Raw genomic sequence first — 15608 nt, 5'->3', positions numbered from 1 at the left:
GACGAGAACGACCTGATCCTTTTTTTTGTTTGTGTGTGTGGTGTTGTTTTGACAGCACTACTTAGTCGGATGTCTTTTAAATATAACTGGTCAGGTAGTACTTTACCCGGCTACATAAAGATGAATAACTTGGCTGGATATATCTGACATTTGGTTGTTACCCTGATAACAAAACCCCTCTCTGGAATGCCCCTTTTTTCATCTCGCTAAATTATAGCCAGATAAGTCATTATCCGGTTATTATTTAGCCAAGTGAGTAGCTGAATATGCTAAATTTTGTCATTTCGAAGGATATCCATCTAAATAGCTTTTAAATATTGAACTAGGTGAAAATAATAGGCCTCTTCTATTTGTCTGCACTACAGGTAATATAATCTTTTATTTAAGTTTACGAAATAAATACATTTTTTGTTGCTGGGTCCAGGCCATGTCTTTTTACTTATGGACTTGGAAAATGGTAGGTTTCTACGATCCTCAAGGCAGGTTAAAAGATGACGTTTCATCAGTCTCTGATGAAATTTGCACACTGGGTTTCCAGCTAACAATTCAATTGCATTTACAATTGCGAAAATCCTACAGTCTTAAAAATTTCTTTGATGGTAATATGAAACTTGCCATTAATCCTCCAACATACGTAGCTTTTCAGGAGCTGGTTTAGTGCTGATTTTGAGAGTATGGTGGGGAGGAGCTGTCATCCATGTCCCCCACTCTCCCATTAACAGTAGAGGAAGTAAACCAGTGCATGTGTTCAGTGTTCAAATAAATCTGGATACTTGAACCCAAGATGGGTGTACATTCCACCTATGATAATATTTGTATTTTATTAACATTTATAATATAGTAGACTGGAGAACTTTCACATGGTGCTGTGCTCCTAAAAAAAAAAAAAGCATGGATGTATCAATGACAGAATCATTGAGTCACTCAACATTAATTAAAATTTCTCAGTGTTCATGATGAAGGGACATCGCTGGTATCCATGGATATGACACAGCAGAGACTGGGTTCTGAATAATATCATTTGGCTGATCATAGACACAAGAATCTTCTTGATCTGTTTTCTCAATAAGTGTTTCAGCCCAGGCTCCCAGTATCCTTTTGGTGAGTACTGACATGTCTCCATTCATCGTCAGGTGTGGAATGTATCATCCCTGATCATTTTATAAATGTATTTATTTATTTTTTAGTTATATTCCACCTTTCAGCCAATTTGGAGTAGATTACATTCAGGTAATGTAGGTACCTTTTCTTCTGCAGTTACAGGAGGATTTTGATGCATTCTTGGAATGATCGTTTCTCCTGTGCTGTAGCTCTCAACAGGTTTATGAGAGTCCCTTGACATAGTTTGATTTTGACTCCTATCATCTTCCTGGCCATAACCATCAGCTTTCTTCTGGTCTGTTTTCTCAAGTGTTTCAACAATGCTCTTGGTATCATTTTGGTGAGCACTGATGTCAATCTAAATATAACTTGGTATATCATTTTGATCATAATTTAGCAGCTTGTTATTGATTATAGCGTTCATCCATTCCATAAGATTTCATGTCCTTTGAGTTGTAATTTACATCAGTTTTCTGACAAAAGTTTGTATGTTCTTGACTGTTATTGCTAACATCTTCTTTTTGTTAACTTCAACAGTTTTCTGATCTGATTCAAACTAATCAATCTTGTATCTTTCCGACTAGAACTGAGAGCATTATTTAGGTCATCTTTTATTGCATATCTCATATCTGAGCATTCTACTTTCATATCACTTCTTACATTTTTTTCGTTATAAGTGATGATATTCTGGGAGCTACACTTCTGTTAAGTGCTGGCATCTCTCTTCTGTGGTGCTTCCTAATTTTCTAAATTTTCATAACATCTTTTTAATGGTATTGGAAGAAAACTTTTACCTTTCCTGTTTGTATCATACACACAAGGTTTATGGGTGTTACATTATTTTCTTTTAGGTCCTGATTGATATCATCTTTCTGATCAGAGAGATTAATATCTTCCTGATCCATTTTCTCAATAATGTTTGTTCCTGGCTCCCAAAATCTTTAAGTGAGTACTGACATGTCTCCAATCATGGTCAGGTGAAGAATGTGTGTTCCCCGACATTTCCTTTTTTCTGAGTTTCCGGAGAACTTTGATGCTTTATTGGAATGATTGTTTCTCCTGCCCTGTAACTCATATCAAGTTTTAAAGAGTCCCTTGGCATATCAGTTTGGTTTTGTCTCATAGTATCTTCCTGACCATAACCATCAAATCCCTTCTGTTTTCTCAATAAGTGTTTGACTCAGGCTGCCAGTATCCTTTTGGCGAGTACTCATGTCAGTCTGAATATAATTTGGGACCTCTTTGTAGTCCTAATTTAGCAGATCCTTTTGATTGTAGCTTTCATCTATGTCCTTTGATTTGTAACTCCCATCAGTGTGCTGGTCATAGGGCTTATGTTCTTGACTATTATTGCTTACTTATTGTTTATAAGAGTCCCTGGGCATATCAGTTTGTTTTTGACTTATAATATCTTACTGGCCATAATCACCAGCTTCCTTCTGATCTGTTTTCTCAATTAGTGTTTGACCCAAGCTCTCAGTATCCTTGTGGTGCATACTGACATGTCTCGAATCATGGTGAGGTGTGGAATGTATCATCCCTGATGGTTTCTCGTTTCCTGCAGTTATAGGAGGACTTTGATGCATTCTTGTAATGATCATTTCTCCTGTGCTGTAGCTCAGATTACATTTATGAGAGTCCCTTGATATATCAGCTACCTTCTGGTCTCTTTTCTGAATAAGTGTTTAACCCCAGCTCCTGTTATCCTTTTGGTGGGTACTGACATGACTCTGTTCATATGTTATGACCAGGAGGGATCGTGAACCCTTGGACCGACGGGGAAGTTGGTACGACCTTAGATGGCTCCTCAGGTTCCCCCGTCAGATGGCGAGGCGGAACAGAAGTTGGAACTGGCTGGATCTTCGCCGCAGGCGACTTGGATGGACCTTTGAGAGGTCGAAGAGGCGTGGAGTCTGTGCAAGAGCCAACTGGATCTTCACCACTGGAAGCCCGTGATCCCCCCCCCGGGAGGAGCCTGTAGGGACCCGAGCCGCTGGGACTTAGGTGGACCTTTGAGAGGTCGGTGCGGCATGAGGTCAATGCAAGGGCCAACTGGATCTTCACCACTGTTTGATTTTGACTCATAATATCTTCCTAGCTAAAACCACTAGTCTGAATATCATTCAGTACATCTTTTTGGTCATGATTTAGCAGCTCCTTTTGTTTGTAGCTTTTATCTGTTTCATACGATTTGATATCCTTTAATTTGTAACTTTTACCCTTCCTGTTTGTGTCACACCCTTAAAAATTATGGGCATTACATACATTTTCTTTAGGTCCCATCAATATAATCTTGCTGATCAGAAACATCAGTGCCTTTCTGACATGTTTTCTCTGATCATGGTCTTGGTGTGGAATACATCATCCCTGATAGTTCCTTATTTTCTGCAGTTACGGGAGGTCTTTGATGCATTCTTTGAATGACCATTTTTCCTGCCCTGTAGTTCACATCAGGTTTATTAGAGTCCCTTGGCATACAAGTTTGATTTTGACTCAGAATTTCTTCCTGGTCATAACCACAGGTTTCCTTCTGATATGTTTCCTCAATAAGCGTTTCACCAGTCACTCTCTTGGTGAGTACTGCTGTTGGTCTGAAAATAACTTGATATATCATTTTGATCAGCATCTATGTCATAAGATTTCATGTCCTTTGATCTGTAATTTACATCAGTTTTCTAGTCATAGTTCTTACATTCTTGACTGTCATTGCTAACTCTCTCTTCATAAGCTTCAACAGTTTTCTGATCCAATTGAAGCTGATGGATGTTTGTGTTTTTCCGAATAGAACTGGGAACATTATTTAGGTCATCTTTTACTGCAAATCTCATATGCGAACATTCTTCTTTCACATCACTTCCCACATTTTTCTTGATATAAGTGATATCCTGAGAGCTACACTTCTGGCATCTTCCTGATTATAATCTATAAATGACCCAGTCATGTGACTAATGGAAAATATTTGTTCATCCCCAAAGTCTCTATTTTTTTAGGATTGATTCCCACTAGCTCATAATTTTATTTAGTTTCACAAATTAGTATTTCTACCTGATACTTTTTTAGGTTGTCTTGCTGATCCGGTATAACAGCAAGTGTGTGGTGAGAACTAACTTCTCCCTTCTATGAGGTAACATCAGCTTTCACATGGTCATCCATAATTGTTTGCATTTGTGTAGTCTTCATTTTTCCACCATCTTGTTGCATCTGTCGGTCTCAGATGGCTTCGCCCTTGTGCCTCACCTTTTTCTCTGCTCTCCCCACTAGCCTTGGGAAAATGGCTACTGCCGCGTCTTCAAGCCACATTCTCCGGCATCCCCGGAATGGCTATGGCAAAGCCTCACGCCATGTTTCTCCTAAGGGCCTCCTAGGGTGCGTGCACGCACGCCACTCACGTCTTTATCCACAACATGGCGGGAACCTTGAGGGCGTCCCCCTCGAGTGACGTCATGCCATCCAGCTATTTAGCCTATGCTTGTTTGCTAGCTCATTGAGTTAGCAAGGATCGTGATACGGATCGTTTGGATTGGATTCGTCCGGTCTAAGCTACTCTGCCACTTCCGTGCTGCAGGTGGAAGCTCTCTCTGCTCTTCAGGGTCTTCTCTAACCTGGGTACCCGCTCCTCGGTGGCCCTTTGCTTTCTTTCAGGTGCCTTACTGGGATCAGGCTCGCTCCTCGAGGGCCTGCTCTCCCTGCCCTGGTGCCTGTAACCATCTATTTCTGCCTGGTGGAATCATCAACCTTACAGCTACCATCTAGTGAGTAATCTAATTCTCAGTTTGTCTCATCTACAGCTCTGCCATGCTGAGAAACCTACACCTGGATCTCCCTATACCATCTTGGTGAGACGGGTTCCCTCTGCCGAGGATCCCTGGACTGTTACCTCTGGATCACCTCACTACTGCCACCTCTGGTGGTATAAATCAGCTATACAATAAAAGACAAAACTCTGTGTTTGTGCGTCCTGAGTCTAACCCAGTATTGTGGCTCCCCACGGGTCTCCTCCTCATGGGTGTGGTCATCTTCCACAGTACCCAAGAATCCACTCAAACACCTCGAAACCATAACACATCTTTCCAAGACACCTCAGATGAGAAGGTGTCAGGTTCTTGGAATGGCTGAAGTTTAGAGAGACATTATTTCATTTTCAGCACTCTGAGCTTGACTGAGACCACACAGGTTTCATTTTTTAAAATCTTGATGGGGTAAGGCCCTGTCCTCAGTACTTCCTCTTTTCCACAGGGTTGCCTGGCTTGTAGTTATAACTGGAAGAAGGCTTTTGGTCTTTGCTTATCCCATCATCTTCTCAGATCTAATTTCTTCTTGTTTTGTTCTCTTTGCAAGTTTTTCCTTTATTATATTCTGCTATTTTTCAGGTCAAAACTTCCAGATTCACTCCCCACAACCAGATGTATAATCTGGGTCAGAGTGCTTTTGATTGGTTCTAATCCCTTTTGGTGTGCTTTAAATGAAGACTGTACATCTGTGTCAGATGATTTTAGGGATGTGCATTCGTTTTGAACAAATGCACAATCCGCAACGTATAGGTCCCTATTCGTTGCATTCGTGGGGTTCCGAAACCTATGGCTAACCCCCATGAATGCAACGTATCATTAATGAATAAACCCCCCCAAGACTTGCCAAAAGTCCCTGGTGGTCCAGCGGGGTCCTGGAACGATCTCCTGCACTCGGGCTGTCGGCTGCTGGCATTCAAAATGGCGCCGATAGCCTTTGCCCTTACTGTGTCACAGGGGCTACCGGTGCCATTGGTCGGCCCCTGTCACATGGTTGGAGCCCAAGATGGCGCCAGCCGTCCATTGCTCCTACCATGTGTCACGGGCTGACCAATGGCACCGGTAGCCCCTGTGACATAGTAAGGGCAAAGGCTATCGGTGCCATTTTGAATACCAGCAGCCAATGGCCCGAGTGCAGGAAAATGTTCCAGGACCCCTGCTGGACCACCAGGGACTTTTGGCAAGTCTTGGGAGGGGGGTCAGGAGGGTGGGGAGTTGTAGTTAATTACGTTTAAAGGGTTGGGATGTGGATGGTTGGTTTTTTTTTGTTTTTTTTAACTTTAATGGGAAACGAATCCCATTTGTAACTAATGGATGAATCGGAGTCCTCCGAAAACGGATGTAACAGATTTGGGTCCCGATGAATATGAATACCGAATTGAACGTATCCGTCCCTGCTGCACATCCCTAGATGATTTTAGCATACAATGTTTCTGCTTCCTTGGTGGAATAGATCAACTGTTCTTGAGGATTCTACTGAAACTCTCTTCCTTCATGTTTTCTGTTCAAAAACTTTGCAGTACTTTTTACCCAATACATTAATATGACTTGTACCTTTCTCGTGATGTAAATTGCAGTATGTTTTAAGGAGTAGACCCCAATATCTTTTAGTTTTTGACTAAGAGCATTGTTCTAATCACAAATACCAGTTGTTTTTTGGCTCATTGTCCCAATGTCTTTAGGACCATAAATGCCAATATCTTTTTATTGAATATTGTAGTCTTTGTGATCATATCTCACCACCTTTCAGATCAGCACTTACAACCTTATTCTGGTCATCTGCTTGCTGGTGCCTCGTTCTTTATTTATAGTTAGTAACAGCTTTAGAGGCAGAAGTTGTATCTGTTTTTGCATGTTCTTTTGCAATTTGTTTAAAAGTGCTTTTCAATGGTATAAATCCCTGATGACATGCATGCTGGAAAATGTTTGTATGAGTGATGGCTTGTTGCTTGCCTTGCTTCTTATCCCTTGAAAGATAAGTTTTGTCATGACAACTCTCATGTACTAAATTTTCATGATACCTTATCAATGGTATTGTAAGGAAATTTTTACCCTTCCTGTTTGTGTCACTCACATAAAGTTTGAGTGTTACATAATTCTCTTTTAGGTCCCCATCAAAATAACCTTTCTGATAACAGACATCGGTGTCTTTCTGACGAGTTTTCTCAATAAGTATGTATTTATTTATTTATTTAAATCTTTTCTATACTGTCGTTAAGAGGGATCCATCACAACGGTTTACAATAGGGCACATAAAATAAGGATGCCGCAATATATTAATTTATAGTGGTGGGCGAGAAGATAAAGTAATATAGGAATAAAAATACAGCCACACACATATTGATTGTATTGGTGTGTGTTGATGTTCATTTGTTTGTACCTCACACTTCACCGGCTTCACTATTCCCCCTTCTCAATTTGATAAGCTTGCTTAAATAGCCAGGTTTTTAAGCTTTTTCTAAAGGTTTTGCTGTCTCCTTGTAACATGAACTCTAATGGCATGGTGTTCCATAGGATGGGTCCTGCCAAGGATAATGCTCTCTCTCTTACTTGTGTTAGTCTTGCTGTTTTTATTGATGGAATAGTAAGGAGTGCTTTGTTAGCTGATCTCAGGTTTCTGTTTGGTACGTGTACGCGGAGGGCTGTGTTAAGCCATTCCGCTTTTTCGTTATGTATTAATTTATGTATGGTGCAAAGTGTTTTGTATTGTATCCTTTGCTCAACGGGTAACCAGTGTAACTCGGCTAGGGTTTCGGTGATGTGGTCTTTTTTACTTTTTCCGGTCAAAATTCTTGCAGCAGTGTTTTGTAAAATTTGTAGTGGTCTAAGTGATGTGTATGGTAGACCTAATAATAGGGCATTACAGTAGTCGGTGTTTGCAAAAATCAGTGCTTGTAGTACTGAACGAAAGTTGGTAGTCGTTAGGATCCTGGCTCATAGTATCCTTTTGATGAGTACTGACATTTCTCCATTCATGGTCAGGTGTGGAATGTATGATCCCTGATATTTCCTGTTTTTGTTTTTTTTTGGGGGGGGTTCAGTTTCTGGAGGAATTTGATGCATTCTTGGAATGATTGTTTCTCCTGCCCTGTAGCTTACATCGGGTATATAAGACTAACTTGGCATATCAGTTTGATTTTGACTCATAATATCTTCCTGTCCAAAACCACCAATTTCCTTCTGCTTAACCCAGACTCCCAGTATCCTTTTAGTGAGTACTGATATGTCTCTGAACATGGTCAGGTGTGGAATGTATCATCCCTGATAGTTCCTTGATTTCTGCAGTTACAGGAAGACGTTGATCTATTCTTGGAATGATCATTTCTCCTGCCTTGTAGCTCACATCAGGTTTATAAGAGTCCCTTGACTTATGAGTTTGGTTTTGACTCATAATATCTTCCTGACTATAACCACCAGTCTGAATATAATTTGGTACATTCTTTTGGTCATGATTTAGCAGCTCCTTTCATTTGTTTCATAAAATTTCATGTCCTTTGATTTGTAGCTTACATCAATTTTATATTCTTGACTGTTATTGCTAACATATGTCTCTTCTTAAGCTTCAACAGTTTTCTGTTCTGATTCAAGCTGATGAATGCTCGTATCTTTGAGTACAGCTGAGAACATTATTTAGATCATCTTTCATTGCAGATCTCATCTGCGAGTCTTCTTCTTTTACATCACTTCCCATATTTTTTCTTGAAGTAAGTGATATCCAGGTAGCTACACTTCTGGTGACTGTTAGTCATTTTCTGAGGAAAATAGAAGAGTATTATTTAAATTATTTTTTATGACCCATGCCTTCTGAGAACAGTCATTTTTATCCCGTTATTATCTCACATTGTTTTGAATGTAAGCTTTATCATTTGGTTATTGTATATGTTGGCCCTATGATGACTGCTGGCAGGTTTTTATTACAATTTCTAAAATACTCAATGTGATTACTTGGGGATTAGGATAGTGAAGAGACAGTGTTCACAATTCCTGGATGGGAGGAAGTTTCCGCATTGGCACAGTTGTAACATCTAGAGTACTATGCACTAAAACTTTAGATGCATTCTGTATGGTGTTCTTTGCACAAAGTCCCTAGCCTGCAAGCTAAACCATGTGGAAAAGCCTTAGTTCATACATACATGTAAATGAAACAATGTCAAATAAAAATGAGCTTTAATGAGTGATCACTAGAATCTAGTATGGTGTGTTCTTCTTTAGTTAACACATTCTCTAAGACCTATAAATTAACACCAGCCATGGACCAAATTTTAAATTTTTAGTGTAAATGCTATTTCAAGGGCTTAGCAGGATGCATTAGGGGTTACTGATGGAGGTGGAACTGTTGTGGCAGGTGTAGAGTAAAGGTGAGGAGAAAGGGAGAATGCAAAACAGCGAGAGGAGTCCATAGAGGACAGAGACCAGTGCATGCTTCAGCACTTCCAAAATTATTCACATTTACTTAAACAAGAGAATATATTTTCAAACCTAATGTTCACTGCTGACAGCTGTTTTTCTAATATTGTTGGTCTGGGAGACTAACACAGATGTGCATTGCTTATTTGACTATGAGGCCTCAAAATTTCTCTCAGCTATGTCAAGACCGAGTAAATAGAAGCTGTGAAAATCCCTACCCATGAGGCTAGGCACTGTCTGGGGGCTGGGTCTTTACATACCATGTGCACTGAGTCAGGACTTGTGAAATGACAAAATATAGACTTCTCTGAGTAATGCATTCATTTTAAGAGGGGTTTGATTGCCCTCTAAGAAAGCGGTGTATTTGATACATACTACTCATCAAACAGCAGTGTCTTTGTTTTACTGTTAGCATAACTGCTTGAAGAAAATTCTCCAAGTTGAATGGTGTCAAAAATTGTTTATATATCTATTTTTAATTTTTATTAAGTATCTATCTATGGTCATACAAAAGAGGGGAAAAAATGACTTCAAAGACCTCTCAATCGTATAATGACACAGCGGATTCAGGATCATATTACAGATCAGAAAAGCCTCCTTGTATATAGCTCATTCCATATTTACTTAAATATTGTTAAGTGTTCATATGTTTACTAATTCTATGTAAAGATTTTTTACTTATTTTGAAGAGCCTCAACTGAATCAAACCCAACGTGGCTAGAGTTTTGCCCATTGGCTGCTTCCAGGATTGATTCAATATATTTTTCAAATGGTGGCCAAATGCCATATTCTAAACATTTTATGTTTGCGAGATCTTTGAAGTCTTTTCATCCTTTGCATGAAGAAACATACTTAAGAAAAGTAGAAAAATAGATATATCAACCAAAATTTTTAATGCCACTGGGCTGGAGAATTCTCATCAAGCGGTGAAGTTTTAGTTATAATTTGTGTTGCTACACTGACTTCACTACCTCTTTGATTTTGGATTTTGTTTTAATGTTCCCTTGTTTCTCAATGATACTAGTCTGTGCTTTAGGGGGCATCTTTAAAACTGGCACCAAATTTGAAAAGGAAAGCTCACGCATCCTTTCATTTTGAAATCTGCTGCAGGCACAAAGCACCAAGGGACTTTTTGTTAGACCTGTATTTTGAATCCGGTCTGTTATTACAACAACTATTCTCATCTGTGTACTAGTGTTGTATAGAAACTGTGTGTTTGTCACTGTTATGCAGCTTAAAGTTTAAAAAAAAAAAAGGGGGGGGAGGGGCAACTTCCTCTGCATTCTGTACAAGAAGCAGGAACTTGTTCTGACTCCATTTTGTTGTGCACATTATTAAAGGTGTTCCATGTGCTTTACAGATTCTGCTTGTCTTATTTGCATTTCTACTAACTCTCTGCTATCATTTTTGCTCCTGCTTTTTAGACAGGGGAGATAGCCGCATGTGGCTTTGAGAATCCAATCTATAGGGGTTATTTTCTAAACGTTTAACGAACACGATAGGATGCAAATAAGCTGTAGGGGGCGGGGAGGGGAAGAGTCAGGGAGGGGGAGGAGTTGGCTGCTGCCGGCGATAATGTGAGTGACATTATCGCTGGCAGTAGCATGGCGAATAGCACCACCTTTTACGGTGGCGCTATTTGTGCAAAAGGCTGCAGCTGGGCATACTGCAGCCAGTGAAATCTCACCACCATGGTGCGAATGGCTGCGGCCTTTCGCAGGCCCGCCCCCTTTTTGCTGGATTCATCATTCTGCGAAGAATGATGAATCCAGCCCTATGTTTGTTATGGTCAGATTCCACCTAAAGCATCCCCCCTGGGAACTCCTCCCTCTTCCCAACAAGTGGCAAAATGTCCACTTATTGTAGAATGCACCGAGGGAATGCAATTTTCACAGAGCTGACTAATGTGGGTGCAATGCTTTCTACCCGTGGAAATTGCTTTGGATGTTTTCTTCCCTGTCCCTCTCACCTGTTGCATTTCAGGGCAGTATTCAACAGATCTAGGAGTTAGGTGTCTAGATCTTCCTAAATGAAAATTTCCATCCTGCGTGCTGAGTACTAAATTTAGGCCCCTAAAAAGGGTGCAGGGCCAGTATCAGCTTGGGGGACCAAACATAGGTGCTCAACACTGATTTACACCAAAGGGCTCCAAACTTAGGTGCCTAAGTGTAGGGGAGTAAGCATCCAGCTTAATTTAGGTGCCTATTTTAAGCCAAACTTAGGTGTCTAAGTTATGTTTGAAACTAGGCACCCAAATTTAAGTTCCTAGTTTTATTTATCTCTCTCTATCTATCTATCTATCTATTTATCGGCTTCTTTATATGTTCCATCTTTTTTCTCTCTTCTCCCCTCTTTCCCCCATGTGAACTTACTTTGGATACTGGCGAGCTCCTTTTCCATTTTTTAAAGTAAAAGTGCTTGGCCATTATCTGCTGGTATTAGAGCTTTGAAACCCAGATTGTATGGCTCTAAATATATATTTAAAAATGTAGTTTTGTGGTCATGGTAATGACCCAGTTTTGGCTTTTGAAATTATCCAAAGAATCTGCAAAGAAATAAATGGATAATACTTCATTATGGTTATAGCCCCTATCTGTCCATCTGTCCCTCCATTCATCTCTTCATCCATCTATATATAGCTTATAGTGCCTGTCTCGCCTTCATCATTGTCATCTACTTACATCATGCTTTTCTGGCCGGGGAGTTCAAGGCGTGTTACAATAAAATTATGGTTAGAAGATACAGAAGGGGCATAGTGGATTTGAATATGGTCATAGTGCAGGAGATTAAAGTAAAATCAGTACTGGTCTGCAGGATTGTGGTGTTCATGTACTGGGTTCACTATAAATAAACAGGGTAGAACAAATAACTAAGAGTTTACTGGCCCAGCAGATTAATTGCGGGTTTCTAGAAAGATGGTTCAAAGAGGGGAATAGGATGACTGTCTGAGAGTTCATTTTTGGTTTAATTTCCAAGGGGGGTTGATTACATGCCCTAGGAGCACCTGTGGAAGCCCGTGTTTGCTTTTATCCAGACTGAGGAGGATAAATGTCAGATGGTGTAATCTATCTGTGTTAATCTGCTTTATCGCAGTTATATGTCTTTGAACATTGTCCTCCCTAAAACCAGGCGGGAAGTGAGAACCAAAGACTGGGATCTTTGTCCCAGAAGAAGCTCTGATTAGATCAGCATGGTATCATAGAACAAAGGTCATGGCTTCTGGTAATTCCATGTCATGGACAACTGGGGCAGTTGTGACTGGGAGGCAGGTGGTACCAGCCCAGCCTACCACCAAGGCTCAGTTCTTAAATAAACATAAGACTATTTCAGCATTAAACCAAATTGTTAGCGTACAGACAAGCACCACCCTGGATGTGCCATTAAATTGATCCCATGGTTCTCTCTCTCCACCACTATCAACATTGTACAGGTAGATATATCTTCATGAAGAAGATCTTCCATTTAGACAAATCTCTCCTCCATAGATATTCCATTTCCCACTGATAATTTGCTAGTTGTCTAACATTGTCAACTCTAATATGTTTGTATTTATTGTGTTGATTCAAATGTAATTTTAACAGAGATGTAAGCACAAAGTCATAAATAATTTTTAGATGGCTAAGAACAAAACCACACAAGCAAGAACTGTGACATGGCCAGGCACACTAGTTCCAAATAAACAGCGCCAGGATAAAACCCCCAATTACCTTTTGCAGCTTCCTCAAAGAAGTTTAGATTTGCAGGATAAGTACCTCGTTATCATCTCAGACACACACCACACCACCATGTGGTTAAATAAAAATTAGTCTTGGGTTCAGCTGGTTTTAGGGTGATGTGATATGATGTAAGAATGGGGCTCAAATGCATCAAGAAACAGGCGTAGGAGGGACCTCTTCCCCCCCCCCCCCCCACTTACTGCACCACCCTATGAGAAAGAAAACACAATAAAATCATTAGCAACTAATACAAAGCAATAGAAGCCAACCATACTTACAAAATGATATTACTAATGAACTAAGGCAACACTTATGCCAGTGCCATAGTCAGGCAATTTGGCAGCTATGGCCAAGTGAAAAAGTGTGCCCCCACCCTGTACACAACATATACTGGGTGCATATATAACATGATAAACCAGTGTTGCTGAGGTGACACCGGGATTAGAATATTCATGTTAAAGTTTAATATTTAAGCATATGATATCCAGTTCTGTGCTTTTACAGGATCGTTCTTGGGGGAGGGGAGAACGTAATTGTGATCCATGCTTTAGTTATCAAAACTTTGGGTAGAGGCTTTGTGGGCCTGAGCCCTGAGTCTTTTAAGTTGCCGTCTGTTGCCTCTTTCTCCAGCCTTCCTGATTCCCTGCTCTCACCCTGTGGCTGAATCCCAGCTGATAACAGGAGAATGGAGCTGGTGGCACAGCTTATCCGGATAATTTCAATCCTTATCCAGTTATATTCAGAAGCATGCCATGCCTGTGTAAGTTAGCCGGATATACAGTATTTTAATATTGGCCCCACTGTTTTATAATGCTTTCACAAATGAGTTCGCATGTCAGGTGTGTGATATCATTGTTAACAGTAAAGCTAAGGTAGACAAATCAGATTCGGTGAGTGTGGCAAATCCTGACTAGAGGTAATGACTCAAAAGGCATGGAGGTTGGGAGTCCTGAGCTAGAAAACTGGGTTAGGAACTGGTTACGGTCCAGGGTACTGATACACAGACTTTAGGGAAAAAGCTCAGGACTGCTTCTATGGCCAAGTCCAAAAGCAAAGTACGTTCAGGTAGCAGCATTGTCTGAATTATCAAGAAGGCTGCTCACCCTGTAAAAATGTTGCTAGCAGTAATTTTGTTACGGATTTGACAGTTGCTTGGTTTTGATTGTTAATATTACTACCCTTAACATAAGGCTTGCTGGTAACCTGCACGGAGCGGCAGTCACTACCATAAGAAACTTGCTGGGCAGACTGGATGGATTATTTGTTCTTTTTCTGCCATCATTATTATGTTAGTATATTACTATGATAGGCTGCAGAGCATGGTGGCAAATAGGATTCACTCCATGAAAGGGAAAGTGACCAATGGATGCCTTAGGGATCAGTCCTAGGGCCAGTTCTGTTTCATGGCTTCCATAAGTAAGGCTGCAGATGGGGCTAGAGGGGAAGGTCTGCAATGAGACTGGAAATCCCAGCACACAAATCAAAGATCAAAAAGAGAAACATGTATTGGGATGCTTTAAGAAAGCAGACAGATGAAGAAGAGTGAGGTAGGGTAAATGGCTTTTGCCGGAAGCTTTCTGGGGCCTTCGTAGCCTTCCTGCTAACAGATGAGGGCATCTCAACCGACGGGTTGGGGGGTGTTGCATCCTAACTGGGACAAAAATGTCCTTGAAACAGGTAACATTTTTAAATAAATAAAAAATTAAATAAATACCGGAGTGTAGTTCATGGCATAAAATGAAAGCTGATTCTTGCAGGAGCTGACCTCAGCAGACAACACAAGGTCATGGTCAAATAAACATATCAGGTGTCTTAAGTTCCCCTGGGGCATTTTTACCATGCAGGGATTGAATGTGTAATAATTAGTGACTTTCAGCCCATTCAAACTAGCCGGTCATGACCTGCAATTCAGGTGCAGCCTCCAGAAGGCAATGCTTAGGGTAAGCAGAGGCTTCCAGGCTGTCCTAGTTTAACTCTCGTTGCATCTATAAATGTCTTTCAATTTCTCTAAGCATGCTTGCATAAGGAATAAAGCTAGGGCTGCCTCAGCCTGTCCCTTTTGAGTTGGAGCCATCTGGTCACTCCCCAGCAAAGAGAAAATGCTGTCATCACTGTTGGTTCCTGTGTTTTGGTGATCTCGTGCTTCTTTATTGACAGAACAAAATCAAATAGTGGAAACCCGTTTCCTAAGCAAAGTGCAAGGTCCTCTTTTAATTCTTTTAATATTTTTGCCATGTTATTTTCATAATAGGCAGAACAGAAACTTAGATACTGCGTAACTGAGTCCCTACATTTGAAAACAATTTGTCAGTCCATGGAAGAGGTTGGCGGACATAAGGCTACGTTATTATTTATTATTTTTATGATGTATTTATTTATTTATGGACATTTGATATTCCACTTTCTATCATGCATCATCTCAAAGCAGATTAGAATAAAATTAAAGCAGGTTACAATAGCATTAAATCACAGCTAATAACAGTTGAGCATATCTACATTTGAAAACAGATTCATAGGTAGGCTCTTCCTTTTTGCTGTAGAAATAGGAATGCCTCTGTGATAACTAAGTCATTGGACAGGAAGTTTCTATCGGGAG

Source organism: Rhinatrema bivittatum, chromosome 12 (assembly GCF_901001135.1).
Source record: "Rhinatrema bivittatum chromosome 12, aRhiBiv1.1, whole genome shotgun sequence".
NCBI classification, from domain to species: domain Eukaryota; kingdom Metazoa; phylum Chordata; class Amphibia; order Gymnophiona; family Rhinatrematidae; genus Rhinatrema; species Rhinatrema bivittatum.
The sequence above is the reverse complement of the archived record's forward strand: the minus strand, read 5'-3'. Positions refer to the sequence as shown.